General features: G+C 38.2%; 1 protein-coding gene and 1 pseudogene across 1 annotated transcript in view; both read right to left on the bottom strand.

Moving 5' to 3' along the window:
* The window catches only part of OXR1 (oxidation resistance 1), a 796,801-nt gene that overhangs the window by 578,739 nt on the left and 194,887 nt on the right, over positions 1-23,175 (bottom strand). The window lies entirely within an intron of this gene.
* Positions 14,199-14,275, bottom strand: LOC127490902 (U2 spliceosomal RNA; annotated as a pseudogene).

The raw sequence follows: 23,175 nt of genomic DNA, 5'->3' as shown, positions 1-23,175 counted from the left end.
CATGGATTGGAAGAATCAACATCATCTAAATGTCCATTCTCCCAAAAGCAATTTACAGATTCAATGCGATACCAATCAAGACACCAAAGACATTCTTCTCAGATCTAGATAAAATGTTGTTGAAATTCATATGGAGACACAAGAGACCTCGAATAGCTAAAGCAATCTTGGACAACAAAAACAAAGCCAGAGGCATCACAATACCACATTTCAGGACATACTACAAGGCAGTTGTAATCAAAACAGCATGGTACTGGTACAGAAACAGATGGGTAGACCAATGGAACAGAATAGAAACACCAGAAATCAATCCAAACATCTACAGCCAACTTATATTTGTTCAAGGATCTAAAACCAATTCCTGGAGCAAGGACAGTCTATTCAATAAATGGTGCTGGGAAAATTGGATTTCCATGTGAGAAGCATGAAGCAAGACCCCTACCTTACACCTTACACAAAAATCAACTCAACATGGATTAAAGACCTAAATCTATGACCTGACACCATCAAATTATTAGAGAACATTGGAGAAACCCTGCAAGATATTGGCACAGGCAAAGACTTCCTAGAACAGACCCTGGAGGTGCAGGCAGTCAAGGCCAAAATTAACTATTGGGATTGTATCGAATTGAGAAGTTTCTGTACTGCAAAAGAAACAGTCAGGAAAGTGAAGAGGCAACTGACAGGATGGGAAAAAATATTCGAAACTATGCAACAGATAAAGGGTTAATAACCAGAATCTACAAAGAGATCAAGAAACTCCACAACAAAAAAACAAACAACCCACTTAAGAGATGGGCCAAGGACCTCAATAGACATTTTTCAAAAGAGGAAATCCAAATGGCCAACAGGCACATGAAAAAATGTTCAAGGTCACTAGCAATCAGGGAAATGAAAATCAAAACCACAATGAGGTTTCACCTCACCCCAGTGAGAATGGCTTACATTCAGAAATCTGCAAACACAGATGCTGGCGAGGATGTGGGGAAAAGGGACACTAACCCACTGTGGTGGGAATGCAAACTGGTAAAGCCACTATGGAAGTCTGTCTGGAGTTTCCTCAGAAACCTGAATATAACCCTACCACACAACCCAGCCATCCCACTCCTTGGAATTTACCCAAAGGAAGTTAAATTGGCAAAAAAAAAAAAACAAAAAACAAAAAACAAAAAAAACAAAAAAACTGTCTGCACCTTAATGTTTATTGCAGCTCAATTCATAATAGCTAAGACCTGGAATCAACATAAATGCCCATGAACAGTAGACTGGATAAAGAAATTATGGGATATGTACTCTATAGAATACTATACAGCAGTAAAAATAATGAAATTTGGTCATTTGTAACAAAATGGAGGAATCTGGAAAACATTATGCTGAGTGAAATAAGCCAATCCCAAAGGGACAAATATCATATGTTCTCCCTGTTTGGTGACAACTAACAGAGCACCAAAAAGGAAACCTGTTGAAGTGAAATGAACACTGTGAGAAACGGTGACTTGATCAGCCCTTTCCCTGTTGATGAACAACTTAATACATTATCCCTCTTAGTATTTTTTTTTTGTTTGTTCTACTATTGGTTGAATACTGTAATCAATACACAGTTATTCTTAAGTGTTGAAACTTAACTGAAAAGTGATCACTGTTAAATATAAGAGTGGGAATAAGAGAGGGAGGAGATGTACAATTTGGGACATGCTCAAGCCGACTTGCCCCAAATGGTAGAGTTAGAAACATACCAGGGGATTCCAATACAATCCCATCAAGGTGGCATGTACCAGTGCCATCTCACCTGTCCAAGTGATCAATTTTTGCTCACAATTGATCATAATGATAGGACTAGAGCCAAAGGGATCACATAAAAAAGACTAGTGTCTGCAAATACTAACCGATAGAATAAAAAAGGGAGAGAACAATCCAACATGGGAAGCGGGATACACAGCAGACTCACAGAATGGCGGATGTCCTAAACAGCACTCTGGCCTCAGAATCAGTCCTTAAGGCATGCTGATCCGGTTGAAATGCCCATGAGAGTATTTCAGGCATGGAAAGCCAAGACACTCTGGCAAAAAAAAAAAAAAAAAAAAAAAAAAAAAAAAAAAAAAAACCTAAATGAAAGATCTCTGCAAGTGAGATCCCAGTGGAAAGAACAAGTCATCAAAGAAGGAGGTACCTTTCTCTGAAGGGAGGAGAGAACTTCCACTTTGACTACAACCTTGTCTAAATATGATCAGAATCGGTGAACTCAAAAGGCTTCCATAGCCTTGGCAGCTCATGACAAGAGCCTAGGGTGATTACTGATGGCATAAACAAGAGTGTCAAATTGTAAAGTCAACAACAGGAGTCACTACAACAGGAATCACTGTGCACTTACTCCTCATGTAGGATCTCTGTCCTTAATGTGCTGTACATTGTGATTTAATGCTATAATTAGTACTCAAACAGTATTTTTCACTTTGTGTTTCTATGTGGATGCAAACTGTTGAAATCTTTACTTAATATATGCTAAACTGATCTTCTGTATATAAAGAGAATTGAAAATGAATCTTGATGTGAATGGAAGGGGAGAGGGAGCAGGAAATGGGAGGGTTGTGGGTGGCAGGGACATTATTGGGGGAAGACATTGTAATCCATAAGCTGTACTTTGGAAATTTATATTCATTAAATAAAAGTTAAAAAATAAAAAAATAAAAAAATTTGAAGCAAGAAAAAATCAAACTTGTGATGAAGTTTGGGTGTAAGAATGCTGACATCATCAATATTTTATGAAAATTTATGGAGACAATTCCCCAAAGAAATCATCAGCTTAGAAATAAACAACTTGTTTTAAAAAGAAACAAGATGATATTGAAAATTAAGATGTATTATCACACCATCTAAATTTATTTGTGAGGAAAAAAATTCATCTTGTTCATACTTTAATTGAAGAAAATCCACAATTATCAGTAGAAATAATACCCAACATCATAACCATTCCAACTGGTTTAGCTTACATAATTCTGACTGAAAAATTAAAACTGAGCAAACTTCCTGTTTTATAGGTGTCAAAACTATTGTACCAGCTGGCGCTGTGGCTCAGTGGGCTAATCCTCCACCTTGCAGCGCCGGCACTCCGGGTTCTAGTTCCGGTCGGGCCACTGGATCCTGTCCTGGTTGCCCCTCTTCCAGGCCAGCTCTCTGCTGTGGCTAGGGAGTGCAGTGGAGGATGGCCCAAGTGCTTGGGCCCTGCACCCCATGGGAGACCAGGATAAGTACCTGGCTCCTGCCATTGGATCAGCGCGGTGCACCAGCCGCAATGTGCCGGCCGCGGCGGCCATTGGAGGGTGAACCAACGGCAAAGGAAGACCTTACTCTCTGTCTCTCTCTCTCACTGTCCACTCTGCCTGTCAGAAAACAAAACAAAACAAAACAAAACAAAACAAAAATAAACAACAACAACAACAAAACTATTGTACCCCGATCAGCTGCCCACAAGAGCAGAGCTTTCAATGGAACTGTTTAATAAGTAGGTTCAATATTCTGTAGCATGGTGGGTGTTCAGCAGTTAGGAGGACACTTGGAATCCTCCATCCCATATCCAAGTGCCTCGGTTTGTATCTGGCTCTGCTTCTGATCCAGCTTACTGCTACTGTACACCCTGGGAGGCTGTACGTGATGGCTCCAGTACTTGAGTTGCTGCTCCTCGGGCTGGAAACCAGGATGGATTTCTAGGCTCCCAGCTTCAACCTGGACCAACTCTAGCTGTTGCAAGCCTTGGGGAGGAGCCAGCAGCTGGGAAATCTCTGTTTCTGTCTTTCAGAAAAATATAAAGTTAAAATTAAGAAAAAGTTATTTTTTAAAAAAGAAAGATCTTGAGGCAGTTCTTCAACAAATTGGAACAGGATATGAAACATGTCTTTACCAATAGTATCCTGAAGAAAAAGCACCATCAAATCATGAGCACCAAGAAGTGAATGAGGTCCAATCAAAGGTCTTGCTAACAGTTTTTTTGGGATGCTCAAGGTATTTTGCCTGTTGACTTTCTGGAGGGTGAAAGAATCATAACATCTGTTTATTAAGATTTTGAGAAACTAATAAAGCTTTGGCAGAAAAATGCCCAGGAAGCTTCAAGAGAGAGTTCTGTACCGGAAGGCTCCAGCTCATTCCTCTCATAGACAAGGGCAACTTTATGAATCTCCATAGGGAACCATTAGCCATTGGCCTTACAGTCCTGATTTCGCTCCTTCTGACTTCCTTTTGTTTCCTCATCTTAAAGTCTCTAAAGAGCATCCACTTTTGTTCATTTAATGTTACAAAAAAAAAAGACTGTGTTGACATGGCTAGTTTCTTGGACCCTCAGTTCTTTAAGGATGGTTTAAATGGCTGGTATCATTGTTTTCAACTATGCATTGAGCTTAATGGAGCTTATGTTGAAAAATAAAGTTTACATATTTTATCTTTATCTTTTACTTCACCCTTCAATGAACTTTTTGAAATCTCCTTGTAATATAGTTATTAGCTCATTTATTCTACCAAGTGTGGTGGTAGATTATTTGAGCAATTAAACAACACATATACCATGCTTCCCTTTCTTATGATATCATTCCATGGTTTTTCTTTATTAAAAAAAGGAGGTATAGAAATCTGTGATAACTTTGTTTTCTGAAATCCTTCATTCTTAGCTGCATATATAAACTGGTGTCTATTTTAATTAGCATAAGTTAAAAAAACCTTCTGTTTTCATATCACCATACATAGATTCATTATGGAATTGGGGTTGTGCCAAATAAAGTAGATGACTTAAAATTAAAATGGCAGGATGGGCATTGCGGTACAGCTGATAAAGCTGCCATTTGGATGCCATCATGTTCCTGCTTTTCTGCTTACAATGCAGCTTCATGCTAATGAATCCTTGGAGGTAGCAGAAGATGGCTCAAGTTTTTGGGCCCCTACTACACATGTGGGAGAATTACATGGATTACTGGGCTCCCAGCTTCATCTGGCCAAGCCCAGGAAGCTGTGAGCATTTGGGGAATAAACCAGGGGATGACCAGGGGATAAAACATCTCTTTCTCTTTCCTTCTCTCTTGCTCTCTCTCTGTTATTCTTTTGAATAAATAACAAAATATAATAAATGTTAAAGTTTGTCAAAAATAAATAAAATGGCATGATGAAAATGCCATTTTTTAAAATCAATATGATTGGTTCAATGAGTAGTAACCTTGAAATAAGGCCTCATGAAGCTTTTAAGGTGACAAACATTAGTGAAATAAGATAGAGAAATCAGTGTCTTATATTACTAAATGGAGAAGTGTTTTCACATGAGGAAAATTCAACTGGACCAAAAATGAATTTAGAAAGAAAAATTGGATCACATAATTAGCTTTCAGAGAACAGACTACTTTCTCATCTGGTAAAATCTTCCATGATGATGTGCTCAGTATCCTATTATTTCTAAGTTTAAAAATTCCTATTGTCTAGTTTCTTAATGTATATGACTTGAGGATCATGGTTAACTTACAATGTCTGTGGAAAGTTTTTATAAATATGGGTAGTGATAATCATAAAAAAGTGATGTGACTAAATCATAAAGACCAGGAAAAGGGGCACAGAGACTACACTTTAAGATTAGAAATTAGTAGGTAAATTCTACATTATATTCAGAAACTTTTTCTATAAAAGTTAAATTTTGATGAATTGTACAAAATGTGAGAGAAGTTTATGGGAAATGGAATTAAAAGATAAGTTAATTATGGTGCAAAAATTTGAAATCCAGGCATGAGTTTTCCATGAAGTATTAAAAGCCTCTCATCCTGAATGGATTTCAAAATTCATTTTTACCAAAATAAACATCTTTAATTTCATATTCCAATACTTTTTAAAAAGATTTTTATTTGACAGGTAGAGTTACAGACAGTAAGAGAGAAAGATCTTCCTTCCATTGGTTTACTCTCCAAATGGCCGCAACAGCCGGAACTGCACTGATCCGAAACCAGAAGCCAGGTGCCTCTTCCTGGTCTCCCATGTGGGTGCAGGGGCTTCCTGCACATCCTGAACATCCTCTACTGCTATCCCAGGTCACAGCAGAGAGCTGGACTGTAAGAGGAGCAACCGGGACTAGAACCCACCGCCCATATGGGATGCCAGCACACAGGAGGAGGATTAACCTAGTGCTCCATGGCACCAGCCCCCATATTCCATGACCTTTAAAATTATGCTCATGCCAACACAGAACTAATAGGGCTCCAATAAAGGCAGATCATATTTAATATCAGGGACAAGGAAATTATGGGAAAGAAACCACTTCAGCTGAATAATGAACATGGGCTGAGCAGACAGTGTTGGCTGGTATTGAGCCCACTCACTAGGCACTTACACAAAGATTGTTGAAGTTGTGGGAAAGAAAGCAAAGAATGTACTTTATTCAGAGGGGAGCTTGTGGAGATTGTTAGGAGAAAAAGAAGACAAGAAGGATCAAGCAGTGGTTAAATTATGCAGGAGGGACAGGGAATACACAAACTGGGAAAATGATCTTTGAAAACTCAGCTTCACTTGAGGAAAAAGTTAAATTTCAAAGTAGAACCTGTATAATTTGGTACATGCATGAACATGACAACAATACAAGTTTCTTAATAATTATGACTAGAGACATTATTAGCCATTATTTTGTTTTTGAACTTCCAAAAAATACTGAAAGAATTATTTTAGCTATTTATTTATTTTTAAACTTTTATTTAGTAAATATAAATTTCCAAAGTACAGTTTATGGATTACAATGGCTTCCTCCCCCATAACTTCCCTCCCACTCACACCCCTCCCATCTCCCGCTCCCTCTCCCATTCCATTCTCATCAAGATTCATTTTCGATGCTCTTTATATACAGAAGATCAATTTAGTATATATTAAGTAAAAATTTCATCAGTTTGCACCCACACAGAAACACAAAGTGTAAAATACTGTTTCAGTACTAGTTATAGCATTACTTCACATTGGACAACACATTAAGGACAGATCCCACATGAGGAGTAAGTACACAGTGACTCCTGTTGTTGACTTAACAATTTGACACTTTTGTTTATGCCATCAGTAATCTCCCTAGGTTCTAGTCATGAGTAGCCAAGGCTATGGAAGCCTTTTGAGTTCACCGATTCTGATCATATTTAGACAAGGTCATAGTCAAAGTGGAAGTTCTCTCCTCTCTTCAGAGAAAGGTACCTCCTTCTTTGATGGCCCTTTTCCTTCCACTGGGATCTCACTCACAGAGATCTTTCATTTAGTTTTTTTTTTTTTTTCTTTTCTTTTTTTTTGCCAGAGTGTCTTGGCTTTCCATGCCTGAAATACTCTCATGGGCTTTTCAACCGGATCCAAATGCCTTAAGGGCTGATTCTGAGGCCAGAGTGCTTTTTAGGACATCTGCCATTCTGTGAGTCTGCTGTGTATCCCGCTTCCCATGTTGGATTGTTCTCTCCCTTTTTTATTCTATTGGTTAGTATTAGCAGACACTAGTCTTGTTTGTGTGATCCCTTTGACTCTTAGACCTATCAGTGTGATCAATTGTGAACAGAAATTGATCACTTGGACTAGTGAGATGGCATTGGTACATGCCACCTTGATGGGATTGAATTGGAATCCCCTGGTATGTTTCTAACTCTACCATTTGGGGCAAGTCGGCTTGAGCATGTCCCAAATTGTACATCTCCTCCCTCTCTTATTCCCACTCTTATATTTAACAGAGATCACTTTTCAGTTAAATTTAAACACCTAAGAATAATTGTGTGTTAATTTCAGAGTTCAACCAATAGTACTAGAACAAAAAAAATACTAAAAGTGATAAAGTATTACACTGTACATCAACAGTCAGGACAAGGGATGTTCAAGTCATGTTTACTTAGAAATTCAGTATCTTGAGCAAAAATACCAAAAATTATAGATGCATTGTTCACCTGAGGTCTCAGCTTGGTTGGGATTAAACAGAAACACAATTTGGGCTAGAAAAACCATGGAGGGAAATTTTACAAAGCTAGGATTAGAAAACTGGAAGAGAAAAAAATGATAAGATTCTGTACTTCCATCAGAGACACTGTCTTAGTTATCTGAGAGTGCCTACCAACCACCTGGAAACTTAATGACCTAAAGCAACAACTATTAGATTCTTTCCCATGATCATGTGGGTTGCCTAGGCTTCGCTGAGTGTATCTCCATTTGAGATTGGCTAAGGGCATAGTCATCTGGGGAGTCTTTTGAAATTCAGTGTCTTTGATTTCTTACTTATGTGGCTGGAAACTAATGGTGACTCCTAGATGAGTGTTCACCTAGGGCTGTCAACTGGACTACTTACGTAAAGCTTCCCAGGTTTCTTGAGCTCTCATAGTGTTGTCGATGGGTACTGACATGAAATGGTCCAAGAGTGAGAATACCAAATGGGAAAAAGTAAAATCTTCCACCACATTAAGAATAGACTACAACAATTACGTTGTCAGTATACCATACTCTAATGTTAGGTGGCTCCATGACAAGTGAGAATCAAATAGAGAGGAAAGAGTTCACCTCTCAGTTGGAGAACAAGAAAGAATTTGCAATCAACTTTAAATTGCCACAGAAATAAGTTCTAAGAAGCAAAAAATATAGCAAGAAGAAATGCTATATAGGCCATTAGCAAAAGTCAAGATAGAAAGTTTTTCTCTTAGTTTTTTTACTGTTTATATATACTGATCTTGAACAAAGTTCTGAAATATACAGAAATTCATGGGAAAATCCCTTGGGTGAAGGTCATCCCATGTCTAAACCAGATCTGATCAGGAAAGCAGATGTTTCTTCCTGACAGGACCACTCTTTTCTTTTTTTTTTTTTTTTTTTTTTTTTTTTTTGACAGGCAGAGTGGACAGTGAGAGAGAGAGACAGAGAGAAAGGTCTTCCTTTTGCCATTGGTTCACCCTCCAATGGCCACCGCGGCTGGCGAGCTGTGGCCGGCGCACCGCGCTGATCCGATGGCAGGAGCCAGGTACTTCTCCTGGTCTCCCATGGGGTGCAGGACCCAAGTACTTGGGCCATCCTCCACTGCACTCCCAGGCCACAGCAGAGAGCTGGCCTGGAAGAGGGGCAACCAGGACAGAATCCGGTGCCCCGACCGGGACTAGAACCCAGTGTGCCGGCACCGCAAGGGGGAGGATTAGCCTAGTGAGCCACGGCGCCGGCGACCACTCTTTTCAAAGCATAGCTTTAAGTTGAGCAAACAGAAAACAAAAATCAGTTTTTTTCTGCACCAGTAGAGGGAGTAAATCCTTGGGACAAAAGTAGAGGAAGCTGTGTGCTAGGTGGCCCCAGTAAGACTGGAGCTTTGAACCATTTCAAAGTTGGTTGTCAAAATGAATTTTTTTGAGAAGTGAAACAGAATTTGATGTGACTCTTATGTATGCATTTTGTTTCTGACTGTGGATTGATGCTTTTAGCACAAAAGCAAGGCATTGCTACAGCAAAAGTGAAGAATATTATTCTTATGAAGTTAAACCATGAATAGAATGGTCCATTTGGGAATTGAAATAATTAATCATTAATTATTTCACCTTTTACCTTTGTGTTTTATCATTTAAAACATTTCTATTTTTAATATTTATTTAATTTATTTGAAAAACAGAGTTACAGAAAGAGGTAGAGCCAGAGAGAGGTCTTCCATCCACTGGTTCACTCCCCAAATGACTGCAAAGCCCAGAGCTGAGCAGATCCGAAGCCAGGAGCCAGGAGCCTCTTCTGGGACTTCCAAGTGGGTGCAGGGCCCATGGACTTAAGCCATCTTTTACTGCTTTCCCAGGCCACAGCAGAGAGCCAGGTGGGAAGTGGAGCAGCTGGGCCTCAAACCAGTGCCCATATGAGATGTGGGCACTGCAGGTCAGGGTTTTAATCTGCTGCACCACAGCACCGGCCCCTAACATATTTTTAATATTAGAAGCCAGATGTGATGTGATTTTTTTTGAAAGGAAACTCATTAATCATTTTTAATCTCTGAAAAATATCTTCAGTAGGACTGATCTGAATTTAAACTTTGGTCTCAGTTCATAGGGTACATTAGTTCACCGGGATACCACATACATTCATCTCCAAATTCAATAAGAAATCAAGCTATTCATTCATTCATCCACTGAAACAAGTCTTTGTGAGTATCCTGTATGGAATGTACTGGGCTAGCCCTGTGTATACATTGTTGAGTGGACAGTCTTTTTTTCCTGACTTCACAGAGCTGTAGTCTTTGGGATTCAGGTCATTATATGGATAATAACACAAATCATTATAATTAAACTTTTAATGAAATGGATCTGGCCTAATTCTAAAAGAAATTATGCAATCAATCTTAAAGAATGGATTTATGCTTTCACTTCTTTTTTAATCCTGTCTCAAGTTCTCAATATCTTGGAACATTATGTTTGTTTGTGGAGATAGTGTTCTCTGCAAGATGCCTAGGAAAACTTTTAAAAGCTTGTCATCTATGCTGCCTTTGGATTCCATCACCATTTCTGCCTAGCTGCTTCATCATTTATAGTGCTTGGCACCCCCTCCCAGTTCCCTAAGTGCATTTGTGCTTCTCTTTGTCCTAATGACACTCAAGAAACAGAGACTTATCTGCTTTTTGGTCATCCTTTCCACTTATGGTCAAAACTTATCTTTCAATGAAGTTAATAATCAATAAATGTTAGTAGTATCTTCAATTGCTTTGAGTAGACAACTCTGGATTATACAATTCTAGTTGAGATCCTCCTATGCTCTACTGTAAGCTCAGTTGGCTTGTTCCCATTTCCCTTGTGTACCTCAAGTCCATTTTTTAAGTGCTAAATTGATTCCTCTACCACACCTGTAGCTTCTCCTGAGATTCATGTGAACATTCAGTGGACATTTGTGGAATATCTACTACAGTCTATGAAGTATGTTAGGCTCTAATCATATCATATTTTAGCTGACTGACTCTATACTTGTCAACCTCCTTTAGCTGTCCTCTGGTATAAAAAGCACTGATTTTCCAGGTTCTAGTGCAGGTGAGAACACTAATCTTTTTACAAAAGAATATGAACAGATTTTCCAGAGAACTATTCTCTTAAGGATCCTGGTACTGGTATGTAATATCATTTTTAATTCTCATTCTTCACTTTCTGGGAGCTTTGCCATTTATAGTTATCTCAGTTTGTCCGTCCAGCTCCAGAGACCTTTACCAGGTGACCTAGTTTATACAGTTAGTAGGTATGCTGATTGTCAAACTATTTCAATTGCTAATATAGTATGATATTTAACCATAGTTCCTTGCAGGTAAAAGCATAGAAAAAATGCTCAACATTATGCACCAAGAAGGAACTACCCTCTGTCAGTTATTCATAAAATACCACTATGAAAATAGCTTTTAAGGGATCAGTGTTGTGTAGGCCTATCCACAGGGATTCAAGTTAAGGCAATATGATACAGGCTGGGAAGAATGGAACTGCTTTCCAAATGTTATTATCAGTAAACAAAATATAGAAAAAACTGCACAAAATTGGAATCAATCACCTTTTATGCTATAACTTCACGAATTAGATAAAGGTAACATGTTGAAATTTTAAGTAGAAATAAAACATGCAGATGTATTTATACATGACAATAAAAGAACAATCTTTCCTTTGGTTTTCCAGTGCAATGATTTGCTCATGAAATTTGAAGAATCTGTTTTCCTTTTTTAAATCCATGCTGTAGGAAATGTTTATTGTTTAATGAGAACCAAAGCTCCCTAGGCTAATCAGTGAGATATATGTAGAAGGATATACTGTTTAGATAATTCATTCTGATTGTGACAGTTAATTTTCTTAGGATGTTATGATAAAGATCTTGGTACCATCTAATTTAGCTTATTTATTTTGCTATATTTAGAAGGAAAAAAAAAGAAATGAGAGCTTAAGTAACTAAATGAAATGTCCAAGTTGACCCAGATTATTCAAAGGGAGATAATGAGGCTGTGGGCATCATGAGATCAGAGAGCTTGTTTGTTTTATTCACTTTTGTGTCTTGAGTGTCTGCCACATTGACTGGCATTGGATGAGAAGTTGCTACATCTCTGTAGAATTAATGAAAGAATATTTTATTTCAATCTTCTTTATTCTTTTCCAAAAGTAGTAAGTACCTGAATTCTCCTTAATTTCCAATACATGCATTTGTGTTTACTTATTTTTTATTATAACTAATGTTAAAAGGAAAAGTGGTCAGAACAGATTCTAAAGAATCAAACTGGGTGATAAAATTATCTCTTGCCAATGGACAAGGAGGAAACAAAAATCTGTCTGCCTCTGAGAACCCAACAGCCAGCAGCATGAGGCAATGAGGAAGAAGGGAGTCCTACAGAAAGAGAGTTTGAGAGCATTTTGCTTGACAGCATGCAGAACAGATACTAAGGACGTTTGGAAGCGGATGGTAGGTTAAGGTCATCAGCTGGTTATTTCACTCCTTAGCCACTAGTCTGGGATTCTTCTTCCTAAAGAATCATAGATCTTCCTCTGATTATCAGAGAGGAAAAGAAATTAAAATTCTAGTTCGCCTAACCAGTGCTGAGCACTGAAAGACCCCAAAGGGACTGAGCCACTGAAAAAATAATGAAGTTATTGTTCTTGAACTGAATGTGAACAACCAAAATTATAAGTAGGTTAAAGTTTTCACATAAACTTTAGGCTCTTTTAGAACATTTTCCTTTTTTGGTCACACTTTAAGCAGAACATGTTCACAGGAAGGAGCTGAAGTGTTATCCTTAGCACAATACAGTATTTGGTAAGTAGGAGCAAACAAAAAACGTGGCAGATTGATGACCAGCACTGCTGTTTCCAGTCTCCTTTTATCCCTCTAATTTATAGAGAAGTTTCATACTGAGAATTCTTAAAAATTCAAAAGTCCTTATTTCTTTTATGTGTAAGTTCCCAAGAAGAATTTTATAACTAGAATTTTTGCAACATAATGCTTTGAAAAATGAAATTATAATGTTCTCAATGAATTTTACAGACATAAAATTTAGTTATCATAAATAGATTATTAACTTAAACCCATTAATGGGTTGTTGTGCAACATAGATGACAATAGACATTGCATGGTACATACTTACTAATCCCAATATCAAAATAAATCCAGATTTATAAGCCAAGGTTTTAACTGAACAACAGCAGGCAAAATAGCCCAATACACTTTCCATTTTCATTTTTCCTTTCCTTTCCTTTTACCTTTTCTTTGCTTTGGTTGTTGGAAATTGTTGCCCTTACAGAAATTGTTTTGAGTATGGAGTATATCTTTAAAATACCTTCATGGAGAACCAACACAATATGCTTCTAACAAATGCTGCTTATTGATGAAGTAGATGGCAGTAGTCAAGGATTACTGATCTTCTAAGATACCCAGGAGTGAGGGGAAAACTCTAAAAGGAAACAAGATAACTTAAGGCCAGATGCTGACATCCTTGTTCCACAATGATCTGGTTATTACCTGGTACTGATCTGATTAATCTACAGATTTTTCTGTCTCTTTGTTTCTATAGGCCTGGCCTGAATTCACAGTTGCAGACAAGACCAAAAGCTTTTAGGTTAGCAATACATGGAGAAATAGAAAGATTTACCTGCTCTTTTCCCTTGAACTGTTTATCTTTACAGAGACACCAGTATTACCACCTGTAGGCTTTGCCTCAACTAAGCTTCTTAGCCCATTTATTTACATGCTGTTATTTAAGGAACCCTAGTTAGTGCCTTGGTGGGAAAGAATCATATAAGCCTTCTATCTAGGCCTGCTTTAACACTGACCATAATTCTAGATCCTAGCTTTCATTGTATTCTTTGTGTGAACAGGAGCCAACTTGTGCTGCAGGTACTTGTATTGGCATACATCTGTTTGCCGGAGAAAGATTCAGGCTCAAACAAGAATAAAGATCCAGTTACAAGAATTGTGGTCAAAGGTGGGAATTCATTTTAAGATTGTAAAGAATAAGATGACAATCCAGTTGGAAGAGCTGGACCTAAAATCTGCCTGAGTAGAATCACGAACATATTTTCCTCAATGCTGAGTGCTCTGAGGATTAACAAGGATCTTTTTATTCCATTCTGTGTGAGGAGCATAGAACTGGGCTATAAGGAAAAAGCGAGCTTTCTCAACACTGAGGAGGGAAAAGTAGTTGGTAAGGTGCCAAACAGGCACTGGCATACTTAATACAATACAGACTTCCAATTCCTTGTTGAGCTGTAGAGTGGTAAAAATATTGAAAAAATGTAGCTATTCTGTACTACACTTGATCTTAGCCAAAAGGCCGAGAAGCGATTAAAATTTAGCCATTCTGAATCTCAGCTACACAAGGCAATGAAACATCAGTAAATGACAGAACGTGGAGGAGACCAAACGTGCTATCTTTTAAAAAGATTGCTTAGATAATTCTCAAAGCCTTTTCTGCCAATAACCAAAGGCATAGTTATTAGAGATTACTTCCACAGTTATTTTAATCAGCAGTATCTACATGCATATGTGCATGAATGTGTATTTTTCTCCCTTTTGGAATTTTCCTTTTTATATGTGGGGACATATTTGTTTACAAAATTTATTAAAATTAGAATGCCTTCTAAAATCTGTTTCTTTTTTCTTTCTTTTTAGCTCTACAGTTCTGACTGTCAAATTCTTCATGCTGAATTTCTGACTTGCCTACTTTAGAGGTCATTATTTTCCTTTACATATTTCACATATGAGTTTTCAGTAATACAGAAATCCCCAAATTGAGTCCATAGTCCATGTTAAGCAATGGAAGCATTCAGTGATCAATTGTATTCACAAAATGTTGGGCAGGATAAAGTTGAACAATTTTCTTTATTGTAGGATTCTGCAGAGTCTCAAAAATGCTAATAATTGTTATAAACCTCTTAGAATAAGTAGAGTGTTGGCTCTTTGTTTGAAAACAGAGCTTTTTAGTTTTTGCACCCATGAGAAGCTCTTAGAACTCATGTCAGAGCACTTCTGGGAAAATTACTGTAGAACTCAAGAGAAAGAGATGAAATAGCTATTTTTATTCTCTTAAGTTGATTCTTCCTTTACCACTCAAAATAAATCAAGCGGAAATGCTTCTTGTAAGACAAATTTCATGGGATGAGCAAAAATCAGACCTTCTCTAAAGTCTTCACTTTCTACCCCTACGCCTGTGTCTCGCCCTGACTTCTTCGCGTTGGGGCACAAACTCTCCTTGCCTAAAATAGAAAAAGTTGCTGCAGAGAAGCACAATCATGATTCTGCAAGGCTCATATTTAGTTGCTATTGTTTCATAGACATGACAGCTATGTGCTAAAAACTACTGGAGGTAGCCTAATAAAAACAACCCTTGGTAAGGTACTAGTGCTGGGTGTTTGGTATGTTCATTTGAGGTCTAAAAATTGCATAAAGATACATAGACAATAAATAATGGCAGGGTAGCTAAAGAATAATATGAGTTATAAATTAATGTTAATTAATCTGCATGACAAGAAAGGAAATACCAACCTATAAATTATTACAATGCAGAAGTGGGTGAGTATTATGGGGAATTTTTATGGAATTAATAATTAAAGATTTTGCATTAATTATTATTCAATTAGACTCTAATCTTTATTTGTTTGTTTTGAAAATCAATTTTTTGTTACTGACAGCAGTAATAAATATCTAGTGGGGCATTACATATTATAAAATGTAGACATGTAATTTACTCATATTTCAGTGATACTGATGATAAATCTTTTAGATTATAATCTTTGAAATTCCTTCCTTTTATTCCCCTTGTTTTTCCTAAGTTTTTCTACTTTACTTCATTAGAGAAAAGGCAATTAATATAGCATATGAGATGACAGAGAAGCTATTCATTAAATTGCTAATACAATATCCTGAATAATTTTGTACTATATTGTTGTTACATACTTGGTTGTCCAACAACCTGGAGAGCATAGAGATGTTCTGCCACGTAATCCCAGAGGAAGTATCGGAAATCTCCAGGATTAAAAAGGAATTATTCACTATGTGAGAAAAAGTTTTTTTAAAAAATCAATTTGGTCTCTAGCTGTTTCTGTCTTCCTTTTAAAGGATTATGACTATGTAAAATGCAAGCTCATGTTTGCACACCTAAAACACCAACCATGACTCTCACTTGGGATGTTTTCACTTCCCATTAGCTCTTCTGTGTGGGTGGTTCATTAGGCTATGGTACTCTTGTCCCCATCTGGCACATCCTCTTTGACATGAGGCTTATTTTCACCTTCACAGCACAGTTCTTGCTTTCCTCCTCTCTAAGGACCTCAGCTCTACTGTATTCAGCTTTTATGCCCACCTTCCACTTTCCGGCCATCATGGCATGAACAGGAATCAGACACATAATATGGACAAAAGATTATATAAGAATTTGAAGTTAAACTACAATAACACCACTTGAGCTAATGAACTGGGAGATTCATTAATATAACAATGAATATTACCAAAAAAAAAAAAAAAAAAACCCTCCTTGGGGCCAGAGCTGTGGTGCAGCAGGTTAACGCCCTGGCCTGAAGCACCGGCATCCCATATGGGCGCTGGTTCGAGACCCAGCTGCTCCACTTCCGATCCAACTCTCTGCTGTGGCCTGGGAAAGCAGTAAAAGATGGCCCAAGTCCTTGGACCCCTGCACCTGTGTGGGAGACCCAGAGGAAGCTCCTGGCTCCTGGCTTTGGATTGGCACAGCTCAGGCCGTTGCAGCCAATTGGGGAGTGAACCACTACATGGAAGATCTCTCTCTCTCTCTCTCTGCCTCTCTTTCTCTCTCTGTGTAACTCTTTCAAATAAATAAATAAATATTTTTTTTAAAAAATCCTCTTTGATCATCAAATATTTGTGGTACTCTTATTGTTCCCCAAAATGTTCATTTTAGAGATACAGTGATGAACTAGTCAGATATGATTGAATCCCTTCAGCAACCTCTACTGAATTTGTTGTTTAGGCCATCTCCAGCGTTCATAATGAAAGACAAACCGAAGACTAAATTATTTGCTTGACAGAAAATCAAGAACATAGGTTCTTGAAATATATTGGTATTCCACGAAGATTATAACATATTTAAGTCATCAAATTGATCAAAATAAAAGAATGAAGGAGGAAGAGACAGAGAAAGTAACATGACTAGATTATTAAGTATATCAGTATTACTACAGTGATCTGTGCCATATAGTTAGATATCTAAAGATATAGCCAAATTTGAAGATTTGCAAGCCAATTGCTACCACTGAGTTTCCTTCTTGCAAGTGTGTGCCCTTCCTTCCTTCCTTCCTTTCTTCCTTCCTTCCTTCCTTCCTTCCTTCCTTCCTTCCTTCCTTCCTTCCTTCCTTCCTTCTTTCTTTCTTTCTTTCTTTCTTTCTTTCTTTCTTTCTTTCTTTCTTTCTTTCTTTCTTTCTTTCTTTCTTTCTTTTGACAGGCAGAGTTAGACAGTGAGAGAGAGAGAGAGAGAAAAGTCTTCCTTCTGTTGGTTCAGCCCCCAAATGGCCACTAAGGCTGGTGCACTGCACTGATCCAAAGCCGGGAGCCAAGTGCTTCCTCCTGGTCTCCTATGGGGTGCAGGGCCCAAGCACTTGGGCTATCCTCCATTGCCCTCCCGGGCCACAGGAGAGCTGGACTGGAAGAGGGACAACCCGGACAGAATTGGCGCCTCAACCAGGACAAGAACTCGGAGTGCCGGTGCCACAGGCAGAGGATTAGCCTAGTGAGCTGTGGCACCGGCCCACCAAGTGTGCCTTTTCAAAAACTTGTCCAGGCTCTCCATGGTAGGCATGAGGCAGATGATAGAATTATTTCTTCCATTTCTCACAAGAGACTTTATATTTGCATTTCTTCTTCCCACTACTGTTGTTATCAACATTTAATATAAATGAGAAGGAAGTCTTCTTTCTAAAAAGTTCTTTCAATTATGATAATCTATAGTAATTATTATATCTTAAATATACAGTCGTTTTGAAACATTTTAAATAGGTCTGTCCCTATCAGATCCATTTTCTGTATTGATTACATCACCTGCTTTTAGAGCTATACGTAACTTCCTATCTGCTATAAATGCATTTTTAATATACCACATAGGCTCCCAGGGGAATAAAATGACATATAATAGATTCTTCCTAAGATGTATTGATTAATTCTCATTAGATTTATTCTGGTTCTTTTTAGGCTGAAGACACATGCATTGCAGTTCATTTCCATGATTATCACCAAGTAGGATTTCATAACCCTTAAAAATATCTCCATAAAGTGAGTGACAAATAATTTATTGAAGAAAAAGCTGAGGCACAGAAGAGGTAAGGTCAGCACAAAACTTCACAGCTTGACAGTCAGGAAGGAAGTGAATTTCCATCCTCTCTGATTTTCTTTTTTAAAAGATTTATTAATTTATTTATTTGAAAGAGAGTTACAGAGAGCCAGAGGAAGAGACATAGGGAGAGAAATCTTCCGTCCGTTGGTTCACTCCCAAAATGGCTGCAATGGCCAGGGCTGCGCCAGGCTGAAGCCAGGAGCCTGGTCTCCCATGTGAGTGCAGGGGCCCAATAAGCACTTGGGCCATCCTCCACTGCTTTCCCAAGAGCATCAGCAGGGAGCTGGATCAGAAGTGGAGCAGCAGGCATCCATATGGGATGAACTGGTGCCAATATGGGATGCTGACGTCACAGGCAGCAGCTTTACCTGCTACACCACAACGCCACCCTCTCTTTCTGTCTTAAAGCGTGGCAGAATATGAGAAGCATGATAAGTAAAATGAGTATTAGATTTTGATTTAGGAGCTTGAGGATTAAATCCCAGTTGTGCCAGTTACAATATATGTGAACTTGGTAAGTTAAGTGAACTCTCCGGTCTCTAGATTTATTACCTTTTTCGTGGAGATGATACAATTAATTTGAGAGTTCATAGGAAGATGAAGTGAGACAGGAGATGTTAAGGTAGCTGGCTTCTATAGGTGCCCAGTAACTGTTAAATTGTATTTGTAGATTTCCAGTAACAAGTTTTATAAGGGGGAAATGACATAATATGCCTTATTTATGTATCTGTCACAGGGATATATACATGGTTATCAAAGGAGAAAGTCTCTAGATTATAACAAGAGATTGACATGTGTATTCAAGCAAATTAATAGTCCAGCCCAGAGTCCCACAGTGTGAACTGGGAGAAAATATCTGTGCTGAGAATCTGTCTTAATATAGAACAAATTGTCTGGACAGTGCATCCCAGGAAATAAGGCCGACACACTGGGTGATTTAAAAATAAATAAGGAAAAGAGAAATTAGGAAAATTTATAAAAGACTCATAGTACTTTTTCATAGAAGGGAAAAATAGTAATTAAGGCAAGGAAATGCAAGTGAGAAAAGGGGAAAATGCCTCTAAAAAAGAGGAGTCAGGAAAAATCCTTCTGCAAGGGTGTCAGTATGGACAGAGGCATCAGAACAGAAGAGACTGTAAAAGGCCCCATTGTCTACATTGGAAACCTGTGGTGAGCTGCCTGGCCCGCACCTGCCCCTGCTGTTGGAGTCCTCATTACAGGAGAATGGCCTTGAGCCAGGGCTTTTTATGTTGCAGCTTTAATAACTGTCTGGTCCAGAAAACCTGTAAAGGGGCTATGGAAAATTGATCTTACAAAGGGTGAGATTTAAAATGAAAAGCATCCAATTTAATTTATTTTGTTGAAGGTAAACCACTGAAATCAGGCTTGAATTGTTGACATTTGTAATGTGACAGTACCCTCCAGTCTAGTAGCCTTGTAACTGCTCAGCAGGGGCATATGTTGAATTTGAGAGTCCTTCGGACAGGAAATAATGAAAGATTGAAAAACAATTGAATTCAAGTGAGAAAGTGACATCATTGCCACACGCCCTTTCACTATTGTGGAGAAAAAATATTCATACTACATGACATTTGATGGTTTTTAAAAACTTTCTTATTATTATTTTCCTTTCATTTGAAAGATCTTCCATCTGCTGATTCAATGCCTCAAATTTCCCTTGCAGGGTATGCACCAGGAAGCAGCTGTAGGGGTAGTGGTGGCCCCAGGCCATAAACCAGGCACTTGAGTACGGCATGTAGGCAACCAAACTCATCTTAACCTCTGCACCAAATGCCAACCCCTACACTTCATTGATTTGGTTCATTACAGAGAATTAAGAAAGTCTGATGTTATATTAAATATTTAATACTATTATGTTGAGGCATCTCTTTCCTTTCTTGATGAATTTTAAAGCCAACTTCAAATTATGAACAAATTGGAAAAATGACAAAATTTTTTATCCTGTGAAATAAGTTTTAATTTTGGGCAAGCATTTGCAGAGTCATACCACATGACCGACAATTTATATAATGTCTTGTGAGTCACTGAGAGAAGCTGGCATAGTTTACTTAAATGTTTTTGATGCGCAACAAGGGAGACTAGGCAAGCACTGTAAAGGTATCTGGAAACCCACACTAAATTCAGCACATTCTCTTCAAGATCTCGTTTGCAACATGTGATGTATTACTGTTAACTAAGATTAACACTGAATCTCATTTTTCCTGTTTTTCTCATTCTGATGTTCAATAAAACATATGTAAAGAGCATAAAACAATGCTTTAATAAAATATAAACAAAGCAATAGAAGGCTATAAACCCATTTAGGATAAATAGGGTTTTTTGTGGTTTTTATTTGTTTATTTCTGGATTGATGCTTTTGGCTCCAGGCAATGTCAATTGTTTTTCAGGAATGCATGAAGTTTCTTAATCTAATAATTTATATACCCTTGGGAACTGCCAATAAGAAAACCTCAGCTATGAAAGAAGTAAGGTTTTTAATTGTGATGGATTTCCGGAAATGTCACAAATGTTATAAATGTTTCTCAAGAGTAATTTAAAAAATTCTGAAGTATCCACATTAGAAAGGGAAAATCTTGCCCTTAACCTTGCCTTTCCTCTCTTGTTGAAGATGTGTGTTCTCAGGAAACATTTAAAGTATTAATCCAATCATATGAGGAACTTTCAAAATGTTCACAGAAATGTACTTTATCTTTTTAAAATGCATATATTAATGAGAGAGAGAGAGAGAGAGAGAGAGAGATCGAGCGAGCACTTCCAGGTTCTGGTTCACTTCCCAAATGACCAAAGGGCCAAAGAAATGATTTGGGACCTCAGTCTGCATGTCTTATGTGGGTGGGTGGTTAATCCTCTAGATAGAATTATTTTGTACCCACATGCTTTTTTTTTTTTTTTTTTTTTTTTTTTTTGACAGGCAGAGTGGACAGTGAGAGAGAGAGAGACAGAGAGAAAGGTCTTCCTTTGCCATTGGTTCACCCTCCAATGGCTGCCGCGCTGCGGCCGGCGCACCGCGCTGATCCGATTGCAGGAGCCAGGTACTTATCCTGGTCTCCCATGGGGTGCAGGGCCCAAGCACTTGGGCCATCCTCCACTGCACTCCCTGGCCAGAGCAGAGAGCTGGCCTGGAAGAGGGGCAACCGGGACAGAATCCAGTGCCCCGACCGGGACTAGAACCCGGTGTGCCGGCGTCGCAAGGCGGAGGATTAGCCTAGTGAGCCGCGGTGCCGGCCCCCACATGCTTTTAATCCTCCATGTATTCCTACTAGATGCACTGTTAAAGAATCATGACAGTTCAGCGTGGGAATGATACTGGATGAGGCAGGTAGAAAGATTAGGGTCACTAGCTCAAAGCCACACCTCCCCTGCCCTATGTAATCCTATCTACCCACATGTCAATTAAATGACCCCTTCTCCAGGATGTATCTCTCCTTACCTGGGACCTGGGGTGCCATGTAGGCACTCCCCTTTCTAAGCTCATAAGAAGCCTGGCAAAGGGCAGGTGCCTTTCTCTGTTTCCTTCACAAGGACACAGAGCAAGTAGGGTATTGAGATCTCTCTCTTTTCTCTTCCTGGCCCACAGTCCCTGGACAATGCCTGTGTGTGTGTGTGTGTGTGTGTTCTCACATTTTAAATATACTTCATCATTTTGTACGTTGTATTTTTGCCTGTACTTAGAATGCTTCCCTAAGCAAGAGGCAAGAGCATAGAATAGGAATTGAGGCCCAATCTAGTCCACAAGAGCAAAGGGGTTTTGGTAGAAATCTGGTTCTTGGTTCTTGGTTAATACCACTACCAAGTGTTTGATCAGTTTGTGTTTGAATACTTCCAATGATGGAGAACTCAAAATTCTCTAAAGGCAGCCTGTTCTATCTTCCAGTGGTCTTCCACAGCATGAAAGATTTTTCTAAGAAATCGAAAGCCCTGTCATATGGTTTTAGCAACAATAGCTCATGTGTTATCAATGTGAAATCTAAGGTAGAGGTTGGTTTTCATAACATTGCCCTGCATGGGTATAAATTAGTTCAAATTAATTGCTAAATGGAAACCTTATATGTGTTACACTTCCAAAATCTCAGATTGGATGTTTGTTTTCTTCTTGGATGACCAATGGTTATACACTGTGTCTACTTCTAGAATTCCTGTCATTCCTATTATCTGTGACTTGACACATTATATTATCATTGTATGCTATTTTCTGAGAACTGAGGCATTCATTGAAGGCTACATAATTACTTTGAAAGACATCAGTTAGGATGAACCATATTTGTTTATTAAGGAGTGTATAAAATTTAACTTGATTGGATATGTTAAGGGAGATAGGAAATGATAAATTACAAACATTAATTCTTAAATTGGGACTAGGCTAGAGAATAGGGCAGCTCCTTTTTCTTGTTTTTTTTTTTTTTTTTTTTTTTTTTTGGCATTCTAACCCCTGAATAAGAATGTTTTCTTATTTGGTATATTTAAGAAAGTCTAGGTAGTTTTATTTGGATTGTTACAGATTTCTTGCCTTTTTTCCCCTAAATTGAAATTGGGTTACTTAAGATGTACATATTTGAGTCTTTACTCTTTCATCTCTTGAGAGCTTTGAGTCAGCAAGTCTGAAATTGGGGGGAAGCCTTATTCTCTCTTGGAAACAGAGTAAAATGTAGGGGGTGGACAGGCCTCCCTCTGTTTTTCTCTCCCCTCTGAGTCAGACATTAATTCTTACTGTGGTCACTCTGGTCTAATGTTCATTAACCAAATACAGGGAATCTAATGTGCCAATTGCTGTGGGATAGTTTTACCTGTTTCTTTTGTTTGCTTGTGCTATAGTCCAGGTAAGTAAAATAGTCACATAACTTTAGTGCTGGATGAAACAATTTCAG

Source organism: Oryctolagus cuniculus, chromosome 6 (genome assembly GCF_051225735.1).
Source record: "Oryctolagus cuniculus isolate XC-2025 breed Fujian yellow rabbit chromosome 6, ASM5122573v1, whole genome shotgun sequence".
Lineage (NCBI taxonomy): Eukaryota > Metazoa > Chordata > Mammalia > Lagomorpha > Leporidae > Oryctolagus > Oryctolagus cuniculus.
This window is presented reverse-complemented; position numbering and strand designations above follow the sequence as displayed.